The sequence below is a fragment of the Globicephala melas genome, chromosome X, assembly GCF_963455315.2.
Source record: "Globicephala melas chromosome X, mGloMel1.2, whole genome shotgun sequence".
Classification (NCBI taxonomy): domain Eukaryota; kingdom Metazoa; phylum Chordata; class Mammalia; order Artiodactyla; family Delphinidae; genus Globicephala; species Globicephala melas.
The window spans coordinates 44720467-44730688 of NC_083335.1; the positions used below are offsets into that span (position 1 = coordinate 44720467).

The 10222-nt window shown below is 33.5% G+C and overlaps 1 pseudogene; it reads left to right on the forward strand.

Moving 5' to 3' along the window:
• Nucleotides 1-4097: 4097 nt before the first annotated feature.
• On the forward strand, nucleotides 4098-4552 carry LOC115843956 (small ribosomal subunit protein uS15-like; annotated as a pseudogene).
• Nucleotides 4553-10222: the final 5670 nt, after the last annotated feature.

Consider the following 10222-nt stretch of genomic DNA (forward strand, 5'->3'; position numbering starts at 1 on the left):
TCAGGCACTGCGCCACCAGGGAAGCCCAGGATTTTATCTTTTTAATCAATTCTAATAATCAATATTTTTACTTGGAATATTTTCACTCTTTTATTTAATGCCATTTCTATATAGTTGGGCTTATATTTATTTTCTTTGTATTAATTTTATAGTTGTTTATTATTTTACTATTCTAATAATTATCCTAAAGATCACAAGTCATATGCCTTACTTATCACACTTTTAAAATATATTATTTTCACCACTTCCCTGATACTTACAGAAACACAGAACATTTAAATCAATTTATATCCACTCTCAATTATGTTATTTTCCACATATATTTTAATTCCTCATAATATTGCTGTTATTGATACAAGTAAGTATTCATCACATTTTTTCCCTTCTCAGTGTTAAACATTTCATTCTGTGTGTTCATTTTCTATTTAACATTATTTTTCCTTTTTTCCAAAAGAGCCACCTTTAATTTTTCTTTTAGTGTGGAAAGGCTGTTGAAAAATTCTGTTTCTGTCTCTGAAAAATAAATTTATTGCACATTTATTTTTATTATGCTTATTTTTAAATTATTTTGTTCATTTTTTGACTTTTAACTTTAAAATAAAATGAAACAAAATCACATTAAACAAATATATACTATAAAACAAACATCCTTCTATAACCACCACCCAGCTCAAGAAATGAAATTCATTCAGTTACCCAAGTGCTCCCTCCATGTCCTCTATTTTCACTTCAGTCCCTACCCTCTCTCACAAAAAGGCCACCATTCTGACTTTTATCGTAATTTATTACTTGCTTGGTTTTATCACCCCAGTTTGCATTCTTAGACATTACAGTTTAGCCATGCCAATTTTAAAAATATGTGATATGTGATAAAATATGAGAAATATTTTGTCTCTTACAATCAGTATATTCCCTCATCCTTTCTTTCTCTCCCTTACAATTTACTTGCTGAAGAACATGAACTATTAAAATTTTAGACTTTCCCACAGTATAGATTCCATTGATTGAACAGACATGATGTAGTCCAAAATATTCTTCTGTCCTCTCTATTTCCTGAAAATTGACAACTAGCTCCAAGGCTTGATCAGACTCATGTTCAAACTCTTCAGCAAGAATATAGGCAATACTGTGTTATTTTATCAGGAGTCACATAACGCCTGTTTTTTTCTCTTTCTTTTTTTTTTTTTAGCAATGATTAATATACAAAGCATAAATCTCTTAATTCATTGGGAAGTAAAAAAATGGATATTTACTAATTCAATTATTTTGTGTTCATTTCTTTACTGTAAGAATTTCAAAAGGAGATACTTACCCTCATCAACTAATTGGTTATCAATTGGTAAAGTTTACATAGGAAAATCAGTATAAATACATGAGTCCCTCCACTTATTTACCCAATTTTCAAGAGAATGAATCAATTCTGGCATCCTCAATAGATAAAAAATCAATATATCCTGTTTAATATAATTTGAAACTCAAGAGATTAAATACACTTCATAGATTTCCATCTTTGCTATATGTATCCTTACTGAAGTTTAAATTGTCTTTTCTTTGGCCAGTGAGGCCTATCCAAGTTATCTTCTAAGTCCTTTTGACATGACCCTAATAAGCATTGATAGTTTCCTTTCTATCTGGTATCTCAGAATGTTCCAGCTTCACCTTCTACGTTTTCTCCCCCATACCTGGGATCAGTCATTTTCCCCAAAAAGGTCTGGTTACATTGAATAAAAAATTATATTTCAAGTTTACAATCTGAGTATACTAGGGATATTCATTGTTACTGGGTTTGTAATTATTTCTAGGCCTTTTCAGGGAACAAAGTGAGGATATATAAAGGGATGGATGGATGGATAGATAGATAGAACATTTATAAAATAAATAAAACATTTATAAATAAAATAAAATATAGAACATTTCTAAAATCCTATAATCTCCCTCATGTCCCCTTTCAATCTATATCTTCCAAGAGTTATCCACTGTTCTCCTGTCTATCACCATATGTACCCTTTTATATCTTATTTCTGCCAGTCATCATGTCTGTAAAAATCATCCATGTTGTGTGTAGTATTAGTTCATTCATTGAACTAATATTCCATTGTATAAATGTACTGCAATATATTCAACTGTTATTGGACATTACAGTATTTAAATTTCTTGGCTCTTTTCTATGCATGTGTTTTGGTGAACATAAACACTCCTATGGATATTTGCCCAAGAATGGAACTGGTGGGCCATATGATAGACATATTTTTATCTTTGATAGATTCTTCCAAACAGTTTCCCACATGGTTTTACCACTATACACTTCTACCAGTAACATATGAATGCTCAAGTTTCTCCACATCCTTGCTAACACTTGGTCTTTTTAGTCTTTCTAATTTTACCAATTCTGGTGTGTGTGTGTGTGTGTGTGTGTGTGCATGTTTGTGATCTCTTTGTGTTTTAAATGCCATTTTCTTAATAAATAATAATTTTGAGCATCTTTTCATATGTCTATTGTCCATCTGGACCCTAAGCTTTAACTGGTAAAATTATCTGAAATTCTTTTTTGTCACCTGCCTTATCTTTTCACTCTCCATTCCCTGCATGGATCACCTTATCCAGTCCCATAGATTTATTACTATCCATACACCAGTGACTCCTAAATCTAAGACCTTGATATCAGGTCTTAAATTTTTATATCTAAATGCTCATTCTACATCTTTCATCGCTTCTTCACCTTTGAGTTTTTGTTTTTGTTTTGTTTTGTTTTTTTGCCATTTTGCACTTCTTCATCTTGACTGGAACATTGATGTGAAGCCTAGAGACTCAGCAGTTATTTTTTAACCATAAGACAATAAACATAAGGACAAAAGCCAACACATTAGAAAAGGCAGAAGTTAAAGATGATTAAAAAAAAAAGTAGGTCACTGATGGCACTCTCAAACTGCATAAAGCTGGGCATCTTAGTGTAAGAGACAAATTACAATATTTTTAAGCCATTGTGATAGGATCCTCTTTTATTTTAAGTATAATGTAATGCTGATACAAGTGGAATCTCAGCAAATTCTACTGACTGACTATGTGAATCTACTACATGAAAAAAAATTTTTGAAAGATTTTCTCTACACAGTGAAATTACTTGTGTAACCCAATATGAAAATTTAGATTCAAGAAATTTGTCAATTTTGTTCTGTCATGTCCTTAATGTCCATGATTTGTTATAATTCCTAATATACACATTTTACTGATGTGTATGTGCATACACAAATATAGATATATATGACCTTTTATGTCTTTACAGTTATAATGTATATATATATATATATATATATATATATATGATGTATCAATAAAGGCTCTTTCAATTGCAAGTGAGAGAAAGCCAACTCAAACAAGTTATAGGAATATCAGGCTTAGATCTGGCCTCAGAAACAATATTCAGAGTCTCAAACAATATTATTAATTATCTCTTTCTCTCTCTGTCTCTCCTCTTTTCTTCTCTTTCTCTTCACTTAGTGACCACTTTTCTGTGTTGACTTCATTTTCTCGTACCATATGGAAGCTTCCTTTATATGGATGGCGATGTGCCCAGAGGCAACTTCAATTTTATATCATATCATATCGTATCAGCTTATGGTCTAGAGAAAAAAGGAACTCTCAGTTACAGAAAAAGAAATTACCCAAAGATAGGGCTCTATTTGACCCAGCTTCAGTGACTAGTTCAACTTATAGATTCCTGTAGTCATGGGGGCAAGTATTATGTTTGTTGGAGTGTGGCAGAGCAACTCATCAAAAGAAACATGATGTCTGATACTATTTCAGGGAATTAATAGACACAGAATAAATAATTAATCAATATCTATTAAGGCCACTAAAATGTGTAGGTGTAAACATATGTGTGTGTTTGTGTTACATAAAGAAGCATAAACCTTGATTTTTTTTATCCTTCAAAAATAATAGCATCATCTAAGAAATATAAATTTTAAAGGTGATTCAACTATAGGCAAAACAAGATAAATAATCATTGGTCTGATGAAGCAGACATTCAATACTAATGAACAATGATTTTCATGTTGAACCTTAAAAAGTATGTTTCTTTAGAGACCGCCACCACCATGGGTCACATGCACGTTTCAGGGAAGGGCCTGTCCCACAAGGCTCTGCCCTACTGCCACAGCGTCCCCACCTGGCTGAAGCTGACATCTGACAATGTGAAGGAGTAGATCTACAAACTGGTCAAGAAGGGCCTGACTCCCCTACAGAACAGTGTGATCCTGAGAGACTCACATGGTGTTGCACAAGTACGTTTTGTGACAGGCAATAAAATCTTGAGAATTCTTAAGTCCCAAGGACTTGCTCCTGATCTTCCTGAGGATCTCTATCATTTAATTAAGAGAGCTGTTGCTGTTTGAAAGCATCTTGAGAGGAACAGAAAGAATAAAGATGCTAAATTCTGTCTGATTCTGATTGACAGCCATATTCACCAGTTGGCTTGATATTACAAGACCAAAGGAGTCTTACCCCCAGTTGGAAATATGAGTCATCCACAACCTCTTCCCTGGTTGCATAAATGTGTCTGTTGTAATCAAGCATAAAATCATTGTTTAACTAAAAAAGAAAAAGAAGAAAAGTTTGTTTCTTTAAAGATAAATAATTCCACTTTTGGAATGGCAGCATGAAGAGTTCCATAACCTGCTACCCAGTGAAACAAGCATAGTTGTTTCACTGTGAAACAAGCTAGATAGATATAGATAGAGGTACAGATTAGATAGATAGATAGATAACTATACATATAGATAAATACATATCTATATATAATTTATACCTCTCTCTATATATATATATCTATATACCTATATCTATTCTATATGTATATCAATATATATATGTTTTCTTTTAAGTCTCTATAAATTGACCTCAGGGCATATAGCAAATGAAAAAAAAAATCAAGAAAATATACTAAAACTTGGTAAAAACAGCAAACGTCTTTAACATTTAAACCATTACCCGTTCCATCCCTCACTCCTGCCTAGAAACTCCAACTCCATTCCTTGTGGATGTAGCCAAGAACACAGGACACCTTCTCCCCCCAGCTTTCAGTCAAGGGCATAGTATCATCTGGGAAGAGCAGGCTGCTAGCATTTCTCATTTCCCCCTCCCCAAGCTACTCATTGCAAAAATTAAATTCTAGGTGAGTGTGGTGGAGAGGTTGGAGATTTCTTCCTCCAATAAGTCTCCATTCATATGGTAGAGGCTCCACTCCAATGGCTGGAGACAGAGAATCCTGGTATCCTGATCCTGGAATCCTAACCAGCTCACTCATAGGGCAGAAGTTAAATACTGTGAGAAGCAAGCGGAGAAGGCCAGAGGCTACCACTGTGTCTAGCATCCCCAGTAGTGGTCCAGAGATCTTTCTCCCAGGGGTAGAGAGAGTTTATAAGAACAGAGAGTTCTGAAACATTCCACAGATGAACTGACTTCATTTGAAATGAAGTGTGGGGAAGTTCAAGCCTAAGGGCCCTCTTGAAAACAATGAAGACTTTGGTGATAAGCAAATAAAAAAAGACTGGTAGCTCCATGAGACAACAAGCAAAATCACAGGCCAGCTGCTTTACCAGAGAAAACTATGAAAAGTGATAGCTAAGACACCTCCTGATATAAGAAAAAACCTCAAATACCTGCCTCAAAAACTATCCCTGTGAAGGGGCCCCAATTTAAGTGGATCAAACTGTGGAAAAATTAGGATCCAGAGCATGATCAAACCAACAAAGCAATGTGCCAGCAATTAGTGGAATCTATCTAACTACTGGATGTGTCCAGGAAAGGGAGACTCAAAGAAAAGACTGCTAAAATGCTATGCTAATGATACTTGGCTAAATGACTGTTAAAAATACTATCATTCCAGAGTGGCTGTGCACATACCCAAAGGCTACACACTCTGAGATGCAACATAAAAGACTACACTGCAAGGGAAATAGACTTTACTAAAAGAGTCCAGTCAAGCAAACAACAACAGAAAGCCCAGTAATGGTTCAGGGATGCCAGTATCCAGAATTGATACAATATATTATATAAAACTCTTAAAAAATACATGACCTTTGATTAGGCAATGGTTTCTTCATGACCTTGGATTAGGCAATGGTTTCTTAAATATGACACATAAAGCATAAGCAACAAAAGAAAAAATAGATAAACTGGGCTTCATCAAATTTAAAAACTTCTGTGCTTCAAAAGATACCATCAAGAAAGTAAAAAGACAGACCACATAATTGGAGAAAATATTTGCAAGTCATATATAATAAGAAATTTATATCCAGAATATGAAAATAACTCTCACAACTCAACAATATAAAGACAAATAATTATAAAATGGGCAAAAACCTGAAAAGACATTTCTCCAAAGAATTTATGAAAATGGCCAACAAACACATGATGAGATGTTTAATATCATTAGTAAGGAAATGCAAAGCAAAAGCATGAGATACTCACTTCACACCCACTAAGATGTTTAGGATGTCTTTAATCAAAAAATGTAAAATAGGGCTTCCCTGGTGGCACAGTGGTTGGGAGTTCTCCTGCTGATGCAGGGGATGCGGGTTCGTGCTCCAGTCCAGGAAGATATCCCTCATGCCAAGGAGTGGCTGGGCCCGTGAGCCATGGCCGCTGGGCCTGCGCATCCGGAGCCTGTGCTCTGCAACGGGAGAGGCCGCAGCGGTGGGAGGCCTGCGTACCACAAAAAAAAAAAAAAAATGTAATATAAATATTGACATAGATGTGGAAAAATTTGAACCATCATACACTGCTGGCTGGGAATGTAAAATCGGCAGCTACTATGAGAAACAGTCTGGCAGTTCCTCAAAAGTTAAACATAAAGTTTCCATATGACCCAGCAATTCCACTCCTAATGATTTAACAGGAGAATTGAAATTATATATCCACACAAATGCTTATACATGGATATTCATAACAGTATCATTCATAACAGCCCAAAAATGTAAATAGCCCAAATGTCCATCAGTTGATGAATGGATAAATAAAATGTGGTATATCCTTACAATGGAATATTATTTGGCTGAAAAAAAAAATGATTCCCTGATACATGCCACAACATGGATGAACTTTGGAAACATTATGCTATATGAAAGAAGCTGGTCACAGAAGACCACAATGCATATGACTCCATTTATATAAAATATCCATAAAGGCATAGTGATAGAGACAAAATATAGATTAGTGGTTTCTTAGGACAGAAGGGAGGGGGAGGATTAAGTGTTAAAGGCTAAATTTGTAGAGGGGTTTTGGGGGGAGGATGATGAAAATGTTCTATGACTGTGGTTATAGTTTTACAGTTCAAAATACTCTATAACCCATTGAATTATACACTTTACATTTTTTCCTCTTTTCCTCCACCCCCCAGCCTCTTTAAATGGGTGAATTATATGGTTTCTGAATTATATATAAATTAAGTTGTTAACAACCAAAAAATAATGATAGAGTATGCATCAATTATGAAAACAATGTATGCTCTTCTGTAAGATTGTCTCTATATAAAATTTTATAATGGAATTTTAAATAATCTAAATACTAGTTTAGTCTTTATATTCTCATGAAGAAATGTATTTTGTATGTATATACAATTAGTGTGATTTATCCCATACTTCATAAAAAGAATCAAATCATTTGTATGAAAACTATAGCCTGTGAGACAGGCTATATTGTAAAAATTTGAATAAATTCAATATGTCAAAAGATTCTGGGCTTAATTCTAACTAACATTCATTAATATCATAGTATATAATTACCTCAGCAAGTAGAAGTTGAATTATAAAGTCTATTTTGGTATAAATAAATCCTAATCTACATTGAAAAGTGTAATGTGTCCAGAACCCCCCCGAAAAGAAACATTTTGTCGTGTTTAGATTACTGTGATAAAAGAATTATAAATATTCTAACAATAAGTTTAATTAATAGATCTAAAATATTTATTTTCAAGATATAGCGATTCAATTTTACACTTTTATAAGTGTTCACATAATAAGATTCATGTTCAAAAGCTCAAATTAAGGGATCTGATTGCCTGAATCAAAACAAAAACATTGAAAGTAATAATTCTGAAAAATAATGGCATGTTTATTTAAAGAATTTACAACCTTTTAGGTATGTCAAATTTTTTTCCAAAGTTAGCAGAGCCACATTGGAGAAACTCTCAGAAGTATTTGGTCGAAGCAATCAGCTTTTAGTCAATGTTTCAGGTCAGTCAATATTTTTGGCACTTTTCAAATAACAAGACAACTGGTTTTGGCATTTAAAGGAAACTTACTTTTGGCAGCTCCCTTCCTTCAATTAATCACTTGTCAATTTAAATCTACGTTAGAAAAATGTCTCTATTTATGTAATCTGTATATGACCAGTTCAGGTTGTGCAGGTTCTCACACTTAATGACTATGTTTTCTATCTTTTTGTGTATTTTCAAAATGGTTATGAAGTCAACAAAAGAGAAAGAAGGTAATAGGAGTGGTAGGTAATACCCAAGCAGATGGTTATTTTCATGATTCTTCACCTTCTCCAAAATTTCAAATACTTCATTATCTACTTGAGTATCTAACAAATTTATTCCAACATATGACATAACATATTTTATACATTTCCTATCAATGTGAAAGAGGGAGATAAATCTTTTGAAAATACTTGAATTTTACTGGAAGCTTAATACTCCTTTTGAGAAACAAGGCAGTTGTTCTTTTCCACCCAATACTTAATATGCAACTTGTTCAGAATCTTCTTCAGACCACCATGTAATGGTATATAAAGCTGAGATGTTTTATTTATTTATAATTGAAAAACTGTGGCTGTCTACAGCTGCCACAGGCAAATTGATGATTTGTTTTATAATGTATCCAAAGTAAGTATAACGGCTTTTTTTCCTCATTGAATTGAATTATCTAATCATTTGGAATTTTGAAGATGAGGCTATATATATATATATATTTATATGTACATATATATGTGTATATATTTATTTATATATATGTATATATATTTATTAATATGTGTAAATATAAACTTCTTGGAACCAAGGAAGTGTTCTTGGATCTTTTGGTAGTTTAACAAATGTTCCATATCATCCCTAGTATTTACCATATGTTTGAATAAGATACTTTTCCAAATTAAGCACAATCTTGTGTACAGGACTTTTTAGTCATATTACCATGAAGAACAAGTGAGTCAAGAAGTTCCTTTCTAGAATTAGAAAATTTTTATCCAGGGACAATCTTTCAAGGGTCATGTTAGATGTTAGGAAATATTGTAGGAATGGTATATTAGCTACCGATAAAAATATCAGACACATACATAAGATTTCATTTATTGCACTGTTATTGCTTTTAGACATAAAGTTTATAATAAAATTGCTACAGCCAAAGATTTAAGTCAGACCCCATAACAGATGCTTCTCTGTAACCCTGTAATAAATTCCCTTTGTCCATCTCTGTATGATTTCAGCTTCAGCTTCTGTGGACAGTTCACTTTCAGCACACACTTAGCATCTCTGTTTTTTTTTGTTGTTGTTGTTTTCTTTTCTTTTTGTTTTTCTCACAACTCCTTCTCTGAAGTCAATGAGGGAAAGAAAACCTTTATGTCACCTGGCTCAAGTCCTATTCTACAGAGTAGGTTTTTTTGTGGTCACCAATCATGGAACTATGTTTGGGACAAATTCAGAGCATCACACTGTAAAGGTTAGAAACAGTCTGTTGGAGAAATAGCAAAGCAACGTTCAACAAGAAGAGAAGTATGCATTCCCAATCGTTCAATATTTTGATAATCATTTTCATTGTACCACTCCTACATCTTACAGATGGACAAATCTGAAGTTCAGAAATCTTTGCCGATTTATGCTGTCACCCAGTAAGTTAATGGTGAGCTCAAGTTTAGTAACGGGTCTTCTGATTCCAAATCAATGTTTATTTCCTATACCAGTGGTTCTGAAAGTATTTCCTTTACTTCAGAATCACCCACCAAATTGCTTGTCAAAAATGTATATACCTAAGGTCCATTCCAGGTCTTTCTCTGCTTTTCTGCCCCACATATATGAACACATAAATGTCATGGGCTCTTGAGTTTTACAACCTCTTAGGGAGAAACACTGGGGAAAAATTATGATTGCCCCAAGTTAAGTTAGGTATCTACCTAGCTATCAGTTAATAGGCAGATAGAAAAAATACATTTTCACATATAAGGTTAA